The following is a 20286-nucleotide window of genomic DNA, read 5'->3' as shown; positions in this document are numbered from 1 at the left end:
TGGATGTTGTCCAGAATGCGTAGTACGTCTGTGGTATCCTGGACGTAAGAGGGAATGCTTTTGACAAGGGGTTGGAGAAAGTGATCGCAGAATTGCGAAAGGGGCTCTAAGACTGAATCGATTCCCGACACGATGGGTCTCCCTGATTATCATATCTGCCTGGCACACCACTTGCACATTGATAGTACGGAAATGTTTCCTATTCCTGTAGATGTGCTCATGCCTGTGGTGGAACCAGGCCAACATGTGTGCAGTCAATGGCACCAACAACATTAGAGATGTGCCCAAGGGCATAAAAATCACCCTTCACAGCCTCCAATTCATGTCTCCTGGGGAAATGGATGTATCTGTCCTTGTAGGTCATCATAGAGGACAGGACATCACGTAGCATCATGCTGAACATAGGTTGCGACATCCCACCTGCTCTGGACACCGTGTACTGGAATGATCCAATAGCAAAAAAATACAGGACCGCCATCACCTTGGACGTTGGTGTGAAAGCAGTCGGATATGTTCTGCGAGGCTGCAGGTGGGGCTCCAACAGAGCACATAGGTCTTGTAGGGTGCGTCAATCCAGACCAAATTTCCATATGACGTCCTCATCCTCCCTGTCCGCTAGCACTGTGAAGGGACGATGCACATTTGGTTGCTTCCTAGGTGAGATGAAAGGGGACTCATGTCATTGCAATCCACCATGAGATGATTCCAACATCTTACGTTTTGACTGACACAACACCAACAATGACTGGCATCACAGTTCAGCTTACAGCACAACTTACATGGAGGGACACCTTCAGCTACACTAGTCGTACACTTGTCCACTTTTCACACAATTAGTACCTCCAAAACAAAATCTGACTATGTGAATGCCCAAAGGTACATGTCCACATGTTCCGTAACCAGCCCTGAGAGTAGTTCATACAGCATATGTGTGAAACAGCAACACTGCTTGCTCCTACCTAGCTGCTGTCCCTGCCACACCTTCTTGCGTAAGTCGAACAGGGCACACATCAACAACACAATCAGCACAGTCTGTGCATTAAGATCAAGTATGTACATGAGCAAAGCAAACTACACAGTGAAATATGCACATTGTGTAGTCAGAGATTCATCACTGTGTGTTGCTTAGCCAGATCACACATTGACATGTGTACATATTGGAGAGTCCATCACAACACTGATCGGTGTACATGCACAACAATATCACAAATGACATGTGAGGAAGTACATGCCAATGTTTGCAATCATTTGCACCGACATGGCATGTGTAGTCAGTAGTGGGCTAAATGTTACACTGGCATTGTGTGCACTATCTTATGGCATGAATCAGGTGTCTACTGTACACTGTTGAGAACTGGCCATTGCCATTGACACAGCATGATGTGTTCACAGGTGCTGTTAATGTGCTCCACCACCCAAATCATGGTCCTAGGCACCAATGGATAGCAGCCATATCGCAGTAGTGACCACCTGGCCCCTGCGGTGTGTCACCGCCAATGCCCATGCCCTTCAAGCCAATGGGACCCGCAATCGCGGTAGTGATATACACATTGGGAAATGGGGGTTGGCATGCTCTACCACACAAATCACGGTCATGGGCACCAATTGATAGCAGCCATATTGCGGTAGCGACCGCCTAGCCCCTGCGGTGTGTCACCGCCAATGACCATGCCCCTACAGCCAATGGGAACCGCAATCGTAGTAGCCTAATGCAATTTTGAAATTCACGGTAGGTGTGCTCCGCTACCGCGGACCGGTCATTCGATGCAATTGAAAGATGCATGATCGCGGTAGCAACTGCCTGGCCCCTGCGGTGTGTCACCGCCAATGCCCATGCCTTACAGCCAATGGGAACCACAATCATGAAAGCCTAATACAATTTTGAAAATCGCGGTAGGCGTGCTCCTCTACCACGGTGCCGTTCATTGGATGCATTTGAAAAAAGCAGACTTGCAACACCAATTCCAGCAGCTTAGAACCACTGAAACTACCCAAGGGGGCTAGATAGGTGTGGGAGAGAGCCTCACATTTCCACTGCTTCCAGACACTCTTCAACACCAACTGCTGCTGTTCCTGTCTCGTTGACCCAATGATGGCGAGGACTGAGAACATCATGCCACGTCCCTTCACCACAGAGGAGCTTGAGGTCCTGGTGGACGAGGTGCTCACACAGTATAGGAGGCTATATGGTGCTTCAGATGTCATGGTAAGTGTTTCATAGTGGAAGTGAGAGTGCAGGGAGTGCACACATGAAGTTTATCTGCTGCAGTATGTGCCTGAGAGTGTGGGTTTTGTGTGATACACTGCCTAGCATGCTGACTTCAGGGAAATGGGGTTTGTAGCCCATTTCACACATTTCCCGGACTGCATTTCAGGATGGGAGGGACATGCAGTCTTTTTGCAGCCATACAGTGACACTGCAAGTATGGAAAGTGGGAGTCAGGACAGACTTTGCCTGTGCTAAGGGATCTTTGAGTCCATGAGGTTTTTCAAAGGCTCATTTTTTAAATGAGACAGACTTTGCGTCCAGAGTGTGCTGATGGAAGTATGTTTGACTCTATATTGCCACCATGGATATGTAAGCATTATGCACAAGAGTGAAAAGCCTGAGGGTGACACTCTTGGTGAATAATTCACACATGACAGATCAGATTGCTCTACTTGGGTAATATCATCCTTCCAGTGTTTTCATTATGTGTTCTGACTCACATGTGTAGGCACTGTTTGCCCTCTCATATTGTACCTGCATGTGACATTTCTGATGCCCCACGTTAAACCTCAGTGTGAGCCCCCCTGGCCTGCACAGTCATTGTCCAATTTGACAAGGACCCATCACTGAATAGACAGAGTGAGACATATGGGTTGTCTGCTACCCTATCCACCAAAGAAGCTATCTCAGGCCTGTGGATTGCACAAGACAGACCTTGTTCGAAGGGTGTGAGATTGTCAGATCATGTCCCTAAATGGGACCTCCATGACACAGTGAGCCATTCACAGGGCAAGGACATTGAGGGGTGTGCAGTGTTGGACACAGTGAGCCTGCCCCGCCACATAATTTCCAATGTAATGTATGTCTTGCTCACCCACAAACTGGATAGCAGATGTGGGCTTCCTTCATATTGCTTACTGTGCTGGCATTCTGCATGTGTAGGAGATGGGCAGGGACTGTGTCCATCCTCATACCTGCATGCATTTTGGTATGATTATCCCATGCTTATGTACTATGTGTCATGCTGTATTGTCTCTGCTAAACATATCTGTGAAGTTGTGCAGTTTGTGCATGCTCCTGCACTGAGAGATAGTGGTACATAACCCAGTGTCACTGAAATTTCCACCTCTTGTCTCCCATGCCTGCAGCTCAAAGTCCACCAGTGTAAGGCCGTATGGAGGGCCATTGCACACAAGGTGCGGGCTTTGGATGTCTCCAATGAATGACACACACACTGTCACAAGAGGTGGGATGACATCTGCCGGCTGAGCAAAAACGTGGCAGAGATGACGTTGGGGCTGCTCCCTCAACTGGCAGGTTGGCGCACCGGAGCATGACACCAATAATGGCACGCATCTTGGTAGTGACATAGCCAGAGCTGGATGCACGTTTGAAGGACCATCAGCAGCACTGGGGGTGAGTATTCTGGGAAGAGTGACTTTGGTTGTGAGTGACTGCATGTATTCTAAGCCTGAGCCAGTGTTGAGCTCTGTGATGTTATACAATGACTTGTAAGTGGCCTCTGTGTTGGGTGCAGCTGTCATGCATATTCACTACATGTACTTTCTCATGTCATTGATGTAATGGCCCTTGATGTTGCATTCTGAGTTGTGGCCTTATGGTATCAGCTGCATTGGTGGCGTCAGGGACATCCCATCGCAGTGAACAGCAGTGTGCCTCATCTGAGTGTGCGTTCATCAATGTGTGCAGTGCCTGACCTCAAAATTGCGAGAACTACACATCTGACACCAATGTGCAACTGTAGTTGTGCCCTTAAGTACGACATGGTGGATGGCATGAACTCATGGCCATTCAGAACTGATATTTTGGAGTCTGTATCTGTGTTGTCCCCTTATGGTGACTCCATATGTGACTGTGACAACATGTTGGGAGGGGATTTGACTATCTGAAAATGGCGGAGGTGCACAGCACAAAATCTTTACAATTTCTTGACAAGTTCAAAGTTAGGTTGGGTGCTCCATCAGGCCACGTAACCGTCCAATTACGTGCGCAATAAATGAAAAAGTTGTGCATGCATAGGATATGAATGCATCCCTGAACTTGGGCACACCATAGGTTCTCTTACAGGAAGACTCCACAATTATTCACCATGAGTATTGGTATTTATTCTTTGTTTCCAAATTAATATTTTGATATTTTCTTCATATCATACTTAATGTTATCATGTTTTTAACATATCCAGTGTGTTTCCACAAAGCTCCGATGCATTTCGGGCCCACGCGCCCTTTCCTAGGGCGCGTGAGCCCGAAACTCCTAGACAGATACCTCCAACCAGTGGTTAAACAAATGACAAGTTATGTCAAAGACACTACGGAGTTTCTTAACAAGTTGGCAGAAGTCGTCACACAAGCTGATGAACATTTAATCCTCTGCACGGCGGATGTGAAATCTCTCTACACGTCCATCCCTCATGGGGGGGGGCATTGACGCTATTGAGAAAGCAAATTTAAATAGCGATATTGACAGCCATAGGTACCAATTCCTCATGGAATTAATGATGTTTACCCTGTACCACAGCTATTTTGAGTACAACAAGGGATGGTATCTGCAAATGTCCGGTATGTCCATGGGCAATTGTGCAGCGCCTACATTCGCTAATCTATACATGAAAGAATTTGAAGAAACCCACATTTATGAAAATTCTGATTGGTCCGAAAATTTAAAGCTATTCGTCAGGTACATTGACGATTTGTTCTTCATTTGGAAAAGTAGCAAAGAACATTTACAAGAATCTTTAACTGTGCTGAATACGAAAGATGACAGAATACAACTCACATGGCAGATGAGTGAAGAATGTATCACATTCCTTGATGTACTGATTACAAGAACACCTCAAGGCTTTGAGACTGACCTATTTCGTAAGGAAACAGACCGCAACAACACTCTACATTTCTCCAGCTTTCATCAGAGTTCGTTGAAACGTCACCTACCATTTTCACAAATGTTAAGAGCAAAGCGTATTGTATCCAACAGTGATACAGGAAATAAACGAATTCAAGAAATGGGAAATAGATTTCTTACAAGAGGATATCCCCAAAATATTATCGAACAAGCAAAAAACAGAGTATCGAAGATCACCCGAGATGATACGCTCAAAAGATCGGAAAAACCTAAAGATAGCAGGATGGTGCTAGTCTCTAAATTTTCAACGCTCAGTAATACTTACAAAAATTTTTTTTAAAACATTGGCCCATTCTCAAATCAGAAGGAGATTTCAATGATCTTTTCAAAACTCCACCGATTTTCGCATATACGCGAAACAACAACATTAAAGAGATACTCACAAAAGAATCAAGGGAACCTAGCATAACAAAGGGCACACGCCCTTGAATGAACTCCAACAATTGTAACAACGTGATCAAAGGAGACACTATAACGCACCCGATGAAGGGCCACAATATCAAACTCAAAGTTAATGCTACATGCGACTCATCCAACCTAATATACCTGCTAAAATGTCCATGTGGTAAAATATATGTGGGGAAACCCGAAAGGAAGATCAAAATTCGGTTAAATGAACACAAATCCAATATACGCACAAGGAATGAAAAATCGAACATTGCCACACACTTCATGGAACAAAAACACAGCATAGCCCAATTAAAATACATGGTACTTGAAATGATCGAGCAACGTGAAGGCATTGACAATAACAAAATTCTACTACAACGTGAAATATCTTGGAATTACCGCTTGCAAGCCATCAAGCCCTTTGGGCTCAATGATAGAACTGAATTTAGTTGCTTTATTTAGCCACGACCCAGTGGCACTTTGATGCATTAATTACTCTTTAGGATTTCCTGTGATGTCAGACTTGTTAAATTTTTTTAATGTCTAAGTGTCTATTTTCGTCATGTGTATTCATTTGAGTGTATTATTTACGCATTATATTGTTACTTAAACACATATGTTTGATTGGTTATGACCATTTACACTGCATGTACTTCAATATGGTGGCCGTTCTATAGTCCGCTTTTCGTGTTCACCACTAACGTAATCGCGACCCGACGCTTCACCGTAGCGAATCCCTCTGCATGTCATAAGCTCGTGGTACCTTCCCCATCCACTTCCTGGTTGCCTGAAGCACAACGAACTGATACGCGATCAAACATGTCCATATATCCAGTAAGTCGGTTATTACCGCCACGGTACTATGCGATTACCCCGTATGAGTTAGCAGCCTCGCATACTTATTATTGTTTGCCCTCTTTCACTTACAGCTATTTCCTTGACCACTTGAACGCAGAAACACGTAAGTCTTGTGTTCGTTTTCGTTTGCCACTTCACCTCACCATGTATTTGTTGCACCTCACTAGTAACTGCCGCAGCGTTCACTGATCAGTTCATATGCATGAATGCGAAATCAAAGTATTGTTTACCGTTACTTTGGTTTAAGTGTGACTTGTCAGCTATTATGGACTAGTGATGGTTATATCTCATTGTTTGTTTTTAGAGCTCCTTGAGAAAGGGTGCATGAGCCCATAATGCATCGGAGCTTTGTGGAAAAACACTGGATATGTTAAAAACATGATAACATTAAGTATGATATGAAGTAAATATCAAAATATTAATTTGGAAACAAAGAATAAATACCAATACTCATGGTGAATCATTGTGGAGTCTTCCTGTAAGATAACCTATGGTGTGCCCAAGTTCAGGGATCCATTCATATCCTATGCATGCACAACTTTTTCAACATGTTGGGAGGTACATCTTTTTCACCCACAGGCACCTAGGTATGCTCAGAGGGATCTGTATGTCTGGATACACTGAGGCACAGGCAAGCTATTTGGCTGTGTGGACATCACATGGTTCAATTATGCCAAGTTTGCATGATACCATGCAATTTTGTGAATGACACTAAACTGAACCTACGTCTCTGTCTCTTGCAGCATCTACCGAGGGCACAGAAGGACAGGGCATGGACACTAGTGGTGAGGCATCAGGCACGACTGCTAGACATGAGCACACTGACACTGATATGACCAGCGCCTTGGAGGGGGACAGAAGTGTGCTTGAGGAATCACAGCCAGAGACACCAACCTCAACGTCATCTGACGCCAGTGGTGACTCCTCCATGTTGGCGGGTGCAGTGAGTGGTAAATCTGCCTTCTCTTCTACCACATATCGTCCAGTGCCCACCCTCCCAACTACTTCCACTAGTGCTGCATGTGCTCACACAGGGAAGAGTGTCCTTCCCCCCAGGCACCACTGCCCCTGCCCCTGTCTCCCCTGCTGCCCTCGGCGTTGAGGCTGTGGACCTTTTGCACCAGCTGTGTTTGGGTCAGACAACTCTCCTGAATGCCTTCCTAGACCATGACAAGAAGTTTGCACATGCAGTTGCCTTCATTGGGGGCATTCATTCAGAAGTGGGTGGGCTACACAGGACTGGCCACTCTTTGTCCTCCACAGTGACGGCAGCCATTCAGCTGTCACAGGCTCAGAGTCCAGCTCCAGTCGCTTCGGCCACCCCCCCTGCCAGTGGCTACATCTGACGAGAGTGAACACACCCCACAGCCCTCAGGCTCAAGATACACCACACTCAGCACACAACAGCAGCACCCCAAGCGGGCCAGAGCGCAGCCACCATCCAAGCAGACAAACCAAGTCACCTCAGAGCTCAAAGGCAAAAGCTCTTCAGGTGACACTCAGGGGCATCAAGCCAAGAAGTAGGCCTCGGGCTCACATGCCTCAAAAGCATCCCCATCCAAGGACACTCCCATCCCAAAAGCGTCTCCCAAAGACAAGCAGACAGTTGCCATGCCTGCTGTGAAGCTGGTGCCTGAGAAGAGTTTGTAGAAAAAGCCCTCTAAGGCAGATTCTCCCAAAACCTCAACTCCCACCCACACCCCTGTGAAGGAGGGCACTGTAGGTGGTCAACAGGGGATGGAGGGGAAAAGGCAAGGACAGGCCAAGCGTCCCGCCGGATCCAGCAGGTCCCAAGAGGGAGGGCCACCGCCTGCACTTGATGCACCTTTGGTGGAGAGTGTGCCTGCTGTGCCCACCCCACCTCCCACTCCTACCAAGACCAAAATTCCATATTGTGTCACCAAGAAGTGGAAAGGCACCCTTCCACATTCTTCCTCCCACACTGTGTCTCACGGCAGCATGTCTCCGCCTCCACGTGCCACAACACCACGCGGTCCAAGCAGCCCTCTGGCTCCCAAAGCCACTGATGCCTCTACCTCCGCTGGTCCTCTCTCTCCCAGGTCCAGTCCTCAAACTGGCCCTGGCACTCAGCCACCTACCAGGCCGACTGATAGCCAAGTCTGAGGCAAAGTCCCCTGCACATACCTGTCTTTCCCACAGCGGTGCCTGGACTACCCATGGTTATCCCCCTAGCTGTGTTGCTGATCACGGCAGTGTACAGTCTCACCCATTCCCTGTGCAGGGTCTCATGCACACATGTGCCTACTTTGAACTGTGGACTAGCCACTGGCCTTGCTGTTCATTCCTGTGTTTGCCCATTCCCTGTGCAGGTTCTCATGCACACATGTGCCTACTTTGAACTGTGGACTGGCCACTGGCCTTATTGTTCATTCCTGTGTTTGCCCATTCTCGGTACAGGTTCTCATGCACACATGTGCCTACTTTGAACTGTGGACTGGCCGCTGGCCTTGCTGTTCATTCTTGTGTTTTCCCATTCCCTGCACCGGTTCTCATGCACACATGTGTCTACTCTGACTGTGGACTGGCCGCTGGCCTTGCTGTTCATTCATGTGTTTGCCCATTCCCAGTGCAGGTTCCCATGCACACAAGTGCCTACTTTGAACTGTGGACTGGCCACTGGCCTTGCTATTCATTCCTGTGTTATTCCTATTCCCTGTGCAGGTTCTCACGAACACATGTGCCTACTTTGAATGATTGACTGGCCACTGGCCTTGCTGTTCATTCCTGTGTTTGCCCATTCCCAGTGCAGGTTCCCATGCACACAAGTGCCTACTTTGAACTGTGAGCTGGCCTTGCTGTTCATTCCTGTGTTTTCCCATTAAATGTGCAAATTTTCATGCACACATTTGCCTACTTTGAACTGTGAACTGGCCACTGGCCTTGCTTTTCATTCCTGTGTTTGCCCTTTTCCTGTGCAGGTTCTCATGCACACATCTGCCTACTTTGAACTATGGACTGGCCACTGGCCTTGCTATTTATTACTGTGTTTGCCCATTCCCTGTGCAGGTTCTCATGCACACATGTGCCTACTTTGAACTGTGGACTGGCCACTGGCCTTGCTATTGTCTACTTTTGATGCCTAGCTGTGTAATATGTAATAAATACTGTTACTCCTGTTGTCTGCTTTGTCAGTGTCCTTGCTAAATTCAAGGTTTTTCTGTATGAGTACGGTTTAATGTGAAACATGCTCTATATGCCACTTTAACATTGCCAATGTTGTGTTTCACTTTTTCAGAGTTTGACAGAGGTGACATGCACTTCAGTTCTTCTTGACTCTGAGGCTTGGGGGTGTAATGATGTTTTTTTGTGATGCCCTACTGTTATCCTAATCATTCTATGGTCAGGTTTGCTAAATTGTACACATGTCATGTTTGGACGCACTGCCAGCGCAGAGTGGGATTCTATCCACAGGATTGCAGGCAAGCTGGCCAGGGTACATCGTGTCTGTGTGATCTTTCTTGATGTGTGAACAGCAGTGTTGGTGTATGGTCATCTTGTGATGGCCTGTCTTCTTAGTCACATGGGTACATTTGAATGTGTGCACTTGAGTGGTCATGAAGTGTGCAGTGTGAAGGGGGTGACTAGCTCAGTAGTGTTGATGTGTGTGTGCCCCTGCAATGGCAACTGCACACATGAGTCACCCAGGAGCAGAGTGCCTGTTAGTTTGATTTGTCAGCCCTGTGCTTGTGATTGTGTGCATATGTGGGAGTTGTAGGTTGTGCACTGTGCAGTGTGTTGGTGTGTCCTTGCTCTCCTGGGGACATCTACTTGTTGTTGCTGTCAATTGTGAGTATGCAGAGTGTGTACCAGCCAAGTCTGTGTTGTTTTGTTGATCAGCCATGGGTCTTGTTACTGTTTGTGCTCACTGTGCAGACCTGCTCAGCCACACTGAAATTGTGGGTGAGTTTTCTCATGCATTGCTGTCACTTGAGCCTTTGTTGGCTCCAGTATGGTATGTGGGATGTGGAGTTATACCATCCCCTAGCTGTGCTTCCTATGCCTACCCATTTGAGTGACTCCTCCATGTATTTGTGTATTGTACACGCTCCTGACCTGTCCACTACTGACGTACACACCACTTCACGCTCATGTCACCAATCCCCTTGGGTTGCCAGTGTGTGTGCCTCCCCACCACTTCATTTGTTACACTATGCTTTGTGGTGCTGATCTGTGCACAGGACCAATGAGCCACTCATGACAGTTTCCTGATTAGTTATGTGTTATTTTCTTGTACTGGTTTGCAGTCATGGTTGCTCATGTGCAGTGCAATTGTCCTCTGGTCATGTTGTTTGCGCCTGTGTGTCCCTGAGTTGTGCATCTGTGGGTGCTGGGTTAGCTTTATGTGTGTTTGCTGAGATACTGCTACCCTTCCTGAGTGTGATGTTGTCTGTGTGCTGTGCTGATTTGTGTTGTGGGAGTACATGGTGTGGCACTGAGATGTGTGTGCTACTGATTTGGTTGGTGTGCACACACTGCTTGTTGTGCAAGCAGTGCTGTCAGTGTATGTTGCCTTGTACTTGCCTGGTGTGCATCCCCTGATGTCCAGCTGAGTTTGCAATGTGATGGATTGGCATGTGCAGCTGTTGTGTTTTTGTTGTGGATGTATGCAGTGTTAGGGCTGTGTTAGCTCTTTCAGCTGACAGATGAGATGCTCTGTGTGTGATGTTCTATTTGCATTACATTGTGTGTGAGTTGTTTGTGCATTGTGATATATTTAGATGTGTGTTGCAAGTGGATTGTGCATTACTCGTACGCCTGTCACATGTAGCAAGGTGGATTCTTGTTCATGAGCTTGTTTTGAGTGCACATTGGTGGTTTGTCCTTTCTATTTTTGACCTGTCACTTGTCAGGATTGTGCATGTGCATGCATGTGGTACACTATGACACAATGTTGACTTTGATAGGTGGTGTGGTATGTCTGTCTGTGTTAGCTTAGTGTCCCATTGATCCCAGTTTGTGTCCATTATTGTTTTGAGATGATGCACTTCTTGTTTGTGTCTGGGTATGGTGTATGTGCATTGGTCCTGAGTGACAATGTTGTGTACTCCTATTCCCTCTGGGGTCCCATTGCCTTTCCACTGTTTGGCTGGACATATGTGGGCTTGTTGGACTTCTGTGTATGTTGTTTGTGAGGTTTGTGTTTGGCTATTGTTTTTGTGCCAGCATTGGTTCAGGCACCCCTGAGTGTGTGTGTGTGATGTTTGTGGATGCACCCCTGGGAGTGTGAGTGTTTGTCAGTGTACTCACAGGACATTATTTGCACCATTCTGTGTGTCTAACACTGGTATTGAGTGGTGCAGGTGTAAGGTGGGTGGAGGAGGAGTATGTGTGGGGGATCCAACTTGTGTTTGAGTCATGGAGTGTGACAATGAGCCCTGTGTGTTGTGCTGATGACATACACATGTCAAGTAATGTGAGACAGATGTGTGGCTGGTCACTGTTTGACTTCAGACACTTCCTATCATCCCTATGCCTATGCATGGCTTGCCTTGCTGTCTCCCTGAGTTGTTGCACAGAGGTCACTGTGGTTTAATTTCACTCACTGTGCCAGCCATGTCTGATTTGATGGCCTAAGTGTGTTGTGACATGTTGCTTCTCTTGCATGTGATGTACACATGCCTTGTGGCTTGCTCCATGGCTTTCCAGCACTGGCCACGTCACTTTTGGCTAGCCCATTCATTGTCCTCCATTGCTGCTGATATCTGGTATGTGTATGTGGATGTGTGTCAGTGTGGGGTGTGTCTGGGTGACTTGACAGGTACTGTGTACAGTTAAGTGGTTGTTCATATTCAGTGTGAGTGTTAATTTTTTGATTGGACTCAGTTTGCTTGACATGAGTGGAAGGGAGGTGTGAGGAGGAGGGTTGCCCTGGCCCTGAGCTTCTGTGCAGGGTGTTCCTCTTTATCCTGACCTTCTGAGACAGGCTCCCTGGCTGTTTGGTGTGTGTGGTGCAGGGTCTGGGTACACCTGGCCGGTTAATTGTGCAGGGGGAACACAGATGGGGCACACAGCATGTCCCCTAATGGGTGTGGGGGCCTAGTGTGTGAAGGGTGGAGGTGTGGCCCTATGATCTTTGTGGACTGCCCATGCCTGGCGCTGGCCCTGCCTACTACATTGTGCGCATGTTTTACTGCGTCTGCACCGCTGCAGTGACGTGACTGGGAGATTGCAGTGATTTTGCGGTTGATGGGTGACCTGGATGCGGAGGGGTGATTTTGTGACAGGTAGGACATGTTTGGATACACTTGTGGATGGGTTCCTGCCCCCACCACAATGTCTGCTGGGACAGGAACCATATAACAGTCCATGAGCTGTGTGTTGTGGTTGTGTGCGGAGTTGTGTGATTGCGTACCTGCAGCGTTGTCTGCACCGGTGCATTACTTGCTGGTAGTGGTACAGCACCGGAAAGGCGTGTAAAGCTGCATCCATTGCAGTCGGGACCGTGTGGGGGGGACCCAGAGTCTGGTTTCGCGGTCCTCTGTCGGATTTTCTCCGTCTCCGGTTGGGTGGTTTCTCCGCTGCGGTGTTACAGGCTGTTTGGGGCATCCTGATTTGTACGGGGGTCGGGATGTCATTCGGCATGACGGTGGGTCTCTATTGTCTTCCACCGCCACGGTAGCGGGAGCATTTTTTGGGGGGTTCCAGTCGCACTGCGGCAGACGGGAAACAGGATATGTTTGCCCATTTTAATATGGCCAGCGTGAGGACCGCTGCTGGCGTGCCACCACAGCTAGTACCAAGGCACCGCCATCATAATGAGCCCCTTAGTCTTTGTCAAACCTGGATGATGGATAGGACATAAAAAATGTGTCCCAAACCATTCACTCAGATATACGCCATAAATGGTGTCTACACAAATATCCCTTTTATACATGCCTTACTACCAAATAAAAACAGCAAAACTTACAACAATGTCTTAAACCACATTAAACACAAAACAAATAACTAGTACCCACAAACAAAATCATAGACTTTAAACAAGCATTATTCAGATCGTTTTACAAAATTCCCCCACTCACAGCCATACAAGGCTGTTACTATCATTTCAATCACAGCATTTGTAGACACCTCCAACAATGTGCAGGTTAGAATATGCTACAAACAGCCAAATTGCCTTTGAAATAAAACATGATAGCATCAGCCTATGTACCTGTCACAGAGGTAGTTAACCACTACAATTTACTAAATGAAAGCCCTTTCTACCAACAAAACAAAGACAAACTAAGACCCCTAGTGGGTTTGCAGACTGCATCATTTCGGACACAGATGCCAGCCCAAATTCCCAAAAACATGGTGGACTGTCTATGTCAGCACCTTGGCAGAGGAAGCCAAAACAAACCACGTAGCGAAAGAATGGCACAATGCCTTCCAACCCACGCTATCCAGAATCAACCTACAGTACAAGTTTATAGAAGCTTTACAATAAGAGAAAAGCTACCAACAACTATGAATGCGGCAATCTGTTAGTCAAATTGCAGCTAAACTTAGCAAACAAACCAAAAGAATTACGACATGCTACAATTTAAAGTCAAACTTTTCATAAACAACTAAGGGTCCTATTTCGATGTCGGTTGGAAAGCTTCAGACCGACAGCAACGGTTTCAATTCCGACCGTCTAATTTCAATGTAGGGGGTCATAATTGAAATAGCCATTCATTCCTACTGGATTCCGACCGTCTCAAAGAGCCCGTTGGCCAGTCGGAGACCGACCTGTATTCCCAATAGGCCGTGTTTCTGCAGTTGGGATTACGATGCTTGGTTTCCGGATAGCTTGTCGGAAAGCGAGTTTGGGGGCGCCTAGCAGGGCCCCATTCTCCTTGCGGCCCTTCTAAGTAGATTACTTAGAAATTAGCCAAAACCATATTATTAAAAAAATAGTAACCTAAAAAGGTCCCTTAAAACTGTCACAAAATCCAACCTAAGATGACAGTTCATTTTTTGATATAAATAGTAAACATAATATTTTATTACATCAGACTAAAAATTAATTAAGACTCCAGTGTTAAATAAAAATGAGATAAATAAAAAATACATAAGTTATTTACATGAAAAATGTAAACCATACATTTCCAAATAACAATCACAGAGTATGTAAACAGAACATTTCCCACCCCCAAAAAAATGTATATATAACTTACTGTTCGGTAGCTGCAGATCTTCTTGTCTATCCACATAGTCAAAAGTAATAATCCACAAAAAAAGGGGAAAGAATATTTTACAAAATGCACACAAAAAAATGCAAAAATAATATGAATTCAATAGACATCCCTTGAAGCAATCCAAAGTATGTAGGAACCATAAACCCCCTCAAAAAAGGAGCTTAAAACAAGAAACACTGCTGTAAACACACAAAAACAGAGATCAAAGCTACAAATATTGATTTATTATAACCAAAAAGTGATTTCCTTGAAAAACAAAATGGTAACTCCCAATGCCCATAAAACACGCTCATTTACAAAAACCTATAAAGTAAACCAGAAAAACCACCCGCAAACACAGAACATTCTGAAAAATACCTATACATTACACTTAATGATCATAAAATATTTAACAATAACATAATAAAACATTACTAAAACAGTGTACAAAAACCGCAAACTACACACCAGTGCAAAAAACTTATATTAATACAACTATATATTCAAAACACCCACAACACTATAGCTAACCAATAGTCCATTTGTTTTAAAAAGGACTTACCTGTTCCGACAAATAGCAGCAGCTTACCACGACCTGGATGCCTGAAAATAATCTAAAAATGACCCAAATCCACTATGTAATAGAAGGTAGCAATAGAAAAAATGTCTGCTAACTAAAACTAAAAAAGACTATCTCCCCACAGAAAATAATGGGAATAAATGTAAAAATGTTGAATAAATGTACTCAAAAAATTTCAAAAATAGTGCAGAGGGGAGGCACTCTAGGCAACCCCCAGCTAGGAGAGCCACTGAGTCCTTGAGACATCGACCTGGCCGGGCACAGTGTCCCCCTGAGCTCTTAGAGACATGGTAAAAAATGGTGGCACTAGACCTACGCAGAAAAAACAACCTCAACAAATACACAGTCATCATGGCAGCAGCTAGAGGCACGGAGTGAGGAAGGAGGACCGCCAGCACCCGACCAGGAGGCTCGGCCTTTAACCAAACCTTTCCTGTGTGAAATCATGGGCGCCATACACGGAACTTCGAAGCACGCTGGAACCCAAGCTAGACACCGTTACAATAGATGTCAATCTATTACGAACAGACGTCCGAAACATCACTGAAAACGTTATGATGGCCGAAATGCAATCCATGGTCTACTTTCAAGGACAAAGAGGCTGCAAAAGCAAGTCGACATGCTCATAGCACAGAATTTCACTATCACAGCCTGACTGGAAACCGAAGAGGGGTGAGCCAAGCACAACAACATCTGCGAGGTGGGGGAACCTAAAGAGACGGAGGAGTCAATTGCAGATGTCTTCTTGGAAGAACTCATCCAAAAGACACTCTGCCCCAAGAGACTGTCCAAATACTTTTCAATAGAGAGGGCACATAGAGTGCTGGGCCCCCCAACACACCTGTGCGCCCCCCACAGAATCATAGCCGTAGTGTTCAATTATACAGATTGAGATATGATCCGTCAAGTAGCTTGCACCCATCGTGATCTCCAAATTGAGAATGTGATCATTTCTTTCTTCCCTGACTCCACCTTACAGTTCCAGTGACAGAGGAGAAACTTTAAGTCAGTCATGAAAGCACTGCGAGACAAAGAGATCAAGTACGTACATGATGATGATTTATCAAGCCAAGCTACGAGTGATGGCAGATGGCAAAATGCTGCACTTTGCTTCTCCGGAATAGGCGCAGGCCTGGATAGAAGGTTGGAGAGTAGCTGGTCGTAAAGGGGCCAAAGAGCGCCAGACCCCCCACAAGGGCACATAAGCAAAAACATCCATGGACATACAGAAGTGGTACAATAATAACATGCCTTGGGTGGGGAAGGGGTATGAGTATCCAAAACTGAACAGTGACAAAGGGACATATACACACAATGGGCCTGACAGACTTGTGGAGAGAACCCAACCCACAACAAAAACAATACATATATTTCTCATCTGCACACGGAAGCATCTCTAGTCTCGATCATATTTTACCCCACCATGCCTAGACGGGCGCTTGCAGAGCTGGAACACTCTATGCACATGGGATCACATGGGATCTCTAACCACTTCCAAGTGGGGGCCCTGCTGAGTGGGCCAACGTTTGAATTTACCACAATCCCAAGATTCGACCTATGGTTTATCTGAGATAGGGACATTAAGGTGACATTTAGAACCACTACAGACTTATATTTCCAAGGGAACCAGGGGACTGTAACAATCACCTGTGTTTAATGGGGAGCGTTCATGGCAGTTATTCTGGGGCAGACCCAGGCTCTGATATGGGGGGAAAAAGGAAGAAAATAAGATTGAAAGTGAGGCCCTAGAGAAAGACATAGCAGCTAGAGAGAGCAGAGTGTTGACAGAGGGAGTGACTGACCTGTGCCACCAACTACACCTCCGCCAGCAGGACTTAAGGGCCTTGGCAGAAAATGAGGGGTGCAACCATGCAGTGCCGTGGCAGCATCGGTTGTACGATTTAGGTGACAAGGGCAACAAACTCCTGGCCTGGCTTGAGAAGAGAGAAAGTCACCGGTTGTGGGTATTGCTACCATAGCAGACACTTTAACAGCCTACTAAGAAGAACTTTACACCCCCACAAGCATCAGGACTGATGCTGACTGGTAAGAGGTCTAAAAGACCTTGCCCTTCAGACACTAATGAGTGACTCAAGAGAGGCCCTAGAGACAGACCTGACAGAAAAGGAACTGACAGTGGATATCTGTGACCTTCAGTCTGGAAAGGCAGTAAGGTCCAACAACCTGCCTATAGAGCATGTCTCCATCTATGCTGATGATGTCCTACTGTACGTCACACAACCATATTTTTCAGTGGCCAGAATACTGACAATCTTTGATCTCTTTGGCAGCTATGCAGGCTAACGAAGAAACTGGACTAAGGGCCTGATTATAAATTTGGTGGTCTCGCAGAGGGCCGCCATGCCAGCGCCCCCACCAAAGCCCTCTGCTGCCTGCCTGCCCAGCAGGTTAGGAGTGTACTCCTGGTCTGGTGGTCCTGCGGAGGCAGTTCCAAGGGTGGTGCCTTTCAAAGACTTGTATGCGTGCCTTAAAAAGGAAGTGCCGTGGGACCGCCAGAGCATGGTCCAGCATGTTATGGACTCTGAAGTCCATGCCATGCTGGAACTAGGGGTGTATGCATACAGGGGGGCACACCATGTGCCACCCTGCATGCATCCCGTGGCGTTGAGGCAACAGGGGACCCTGTATGGCCCCCTTTGTTTCCTCACCACCACACTTTTGAAGGTAGGCTCACCAACATGAAAACTGATCAGGTGAGGAAACTCATTAGATGCTTTGCAGTGACCAGCGGCACCGGCAAGCATATTGCGTGCCTCAGACCGCTGCGCCACTGCCGTGGATCTGGGGTCTCCAGCGGTTGCAACAGACCTTTGGCGGTCCAACCGCAAAACTTGTAATAGGGCGGTCGGACAGCTGGTGCCCGCACCACCACCACAGAGTCATAATTAGCCCCTAAGTTCATAATCTTCCCCTTGTTGGGACCAGCATTGCTGCTCCCTGCTGAGTGCAGGGCACCAGTGGTGAGGGATTGATTTAAATATCTCAGGATTTATGTCACCAGTGACCCACACACATTTATGCGCAGGAACATACTTCCCCAACTCGATAGACTCCGAGACGATGTGGTGCAATGGCATACTCTGCCACTGTCATTAATGGGCAGAGCCATTCTCTACAAATTGATGGCCCTTTCACATCTCCTATATGTGCCTCAGAATACACCATTCCATTGGAGTTCCATTTGAGTTCTTCAGTAAGATGGACATGGAGCTCTACTTACTCCTATGGAACGGAGAACCATGCATAGCGCTGGGTAAACGGCAAAGGGGAATAAACGAAGGGGCTTGCAATCCCAGATATCAGGAAACACTATTGGGCATTTCAGCTGTTGGTGATCAATGAATAGATCTCTTGGACAGAAAGTAACTGGCTCACTGTGTCGATAGAGATGCGATGGGTTGTGATGGGCATGAGGTGATCTTCTAGTGTAAGTGAAAGGAAAGAGGACAGCCACCACACACTGGGACAGTTGCCAAAATATGGAGAGAAACCCGAGGTTAATTGGGCTGGAAGGATAAACTCACAGCTCTCACTCCTTTGAGGCACAGTGCCTTTCTCCATGAAATTGTCACCCTGAAAGGCTTCTCAAGGTGGGAACTAATTGGCATAGAACATCTGGGGAATGTATGGATGGATCAGTCCTTGCAAAAGTTTGAGGTCCTCCATCAAGAATTCGAGAAACTACTGTTATCTCCAACTGGGGCATACACTGCGAAAACATACATTTGAGGGAGAGCAATTGCCAGAGGCATCACCTCGGGAAGGTCGTCTGCTCACTGAACAAATATCTGACAAAGGGATCTATATCCATAATTTATAGGAAACAGGTTAATAATTCCCCATACCTGTTGGAAGCCCTGAGAAATGCTTGGCCTAGGGTCTGAGTGACATAGACGGAGAAGACAGGGCAGAGGCTTTCCAGAGCCAACGGGAATAAGCCATTCGAGACAAATTCAGATTAGTGCAGCACAAGATTTTGCACAGGACATATTATCCAAGAACCCTCTTACATTACATAGGTACTGCCGACACACCATTGTGCCTCAGAGGCTGTTACGAAGAGGGCACATTCTTTCACATACTCTGGGCTTGCCCGATGGTACAAGAGTTTTGGCACAAGGTTACTGAGGTAATGTCCTAGGCTATTTCCTTGAATTTGCCCCAGATGCAAAATGGCTGATACTGACAGTGCAAGGGAGGAAAACTAGCCCGGATACCATAAGATATGGTTGATGATGGCAACTGGAGTGGCTAAGCACAGTATAGCAAGGAAATGGGGCGCAGATAACCCCCCCCCAGTATTGCAGAATGGGAATCAGACCGGAGCTTCCAGTTGTGTAGATCAACAAATTGAACTTTTTCCAAATGTTGCACCAAAGTTCTCCAAACTTCTAGAATTTCTTCCAGAACTTCCTCTAGGGGGTTCAATGTATCCACAACACAAATCCAAGGTTCCAGAGTCTCTGAGTTGCTCCTCGGAAGTTGGGAATACACTTCCCACAATTCACCTTGCTAAATACTTTAAAGTCCACCTGAAGGCAGTCAGCTGGGCTCTTTTTGCTGGAGATGTTACAGGCGAAGCTTGTTTAACCTGTTACAGTAAGGAAGCCCACACCTTCTCTTCTTGAAGCAATGCAAAGTCCATAACGCTTTAGTTTCTTAGTGTGCAGCAGGTGCAGTCATTAAGAATGCAGTCCTCTTGGTGCAGGCCAAGGTTCCAGCAGGGCAGTCCTTTTTCCTCTTTTGGTATCAGGCAGCAGATCTGAGTTGCTATGCAGCTCTCACTTATTTATTCATTTTTCTGGGGTGACAAGCATGGGGGCACCCCTGGCCAATGGGATACAGGGTGCCACCCAAAATTATGACAGCTTCTTACAAAGTATGGCATAGTCTTGCCCCTAAAGGCACTTTGGAATTCAAGATGGAGATTTTCTTTCCTTGGGGGTAAGAGCTGGCTAAACCAACCCACTGGTGTGGCTCATTTCCCTTAACACTCTCTTTCCAGACCTTCTGCAAATTCCATTCCTGGGTCTACCGTCTGGCTGGGAGTACAGGAAGAGGGGGTAGGCCTGGTTGGCATTCCTTACTGTCCTGCTCTCTTTGAAGCCTAGTTTGATTTACCCAGCCCTGTTCTGACCTGGTCTCTG

General features: G+C 46.5%; 1 long non-coding RNA gene across 1 annotated transcript in view; it reads right to left on the bottom strand.

Moving 5' to 3' along the window:
• Positions 1-465: 465 nt before the first annotated feature.
• The window catches only part of LOC144820010 (uncharacterized), a 282501-nt gene continuing 262680 nt past the window's right edge, over positions 466-20286 (bottom strand). The window contains exon 3 of the long non-coding RNA XR_013607669.1: positions 466-653. This is a non-coding gene — a long non-coding RNA (uncharacterized LOC144820010). The remainder of the gene's footprint in view (positions 654-20286) is intronic.

Source organism: Lissotriton helveticus, chromosome 2_1 (assembly GCF_964261635.1).
Source record: "Lissotriton helveticus chromosome 2_1, aLisHel1.1, whole genome shotgun sequence".
NCBI lineage: Eukaryota > Metazoa > Chordata > Amphibia > Caudata > Salamandridae > Lissotriton > Lissotriton helveticus.
This window is presented reverse-complemented; position numbering and strand designations above follow the sequence as displayed.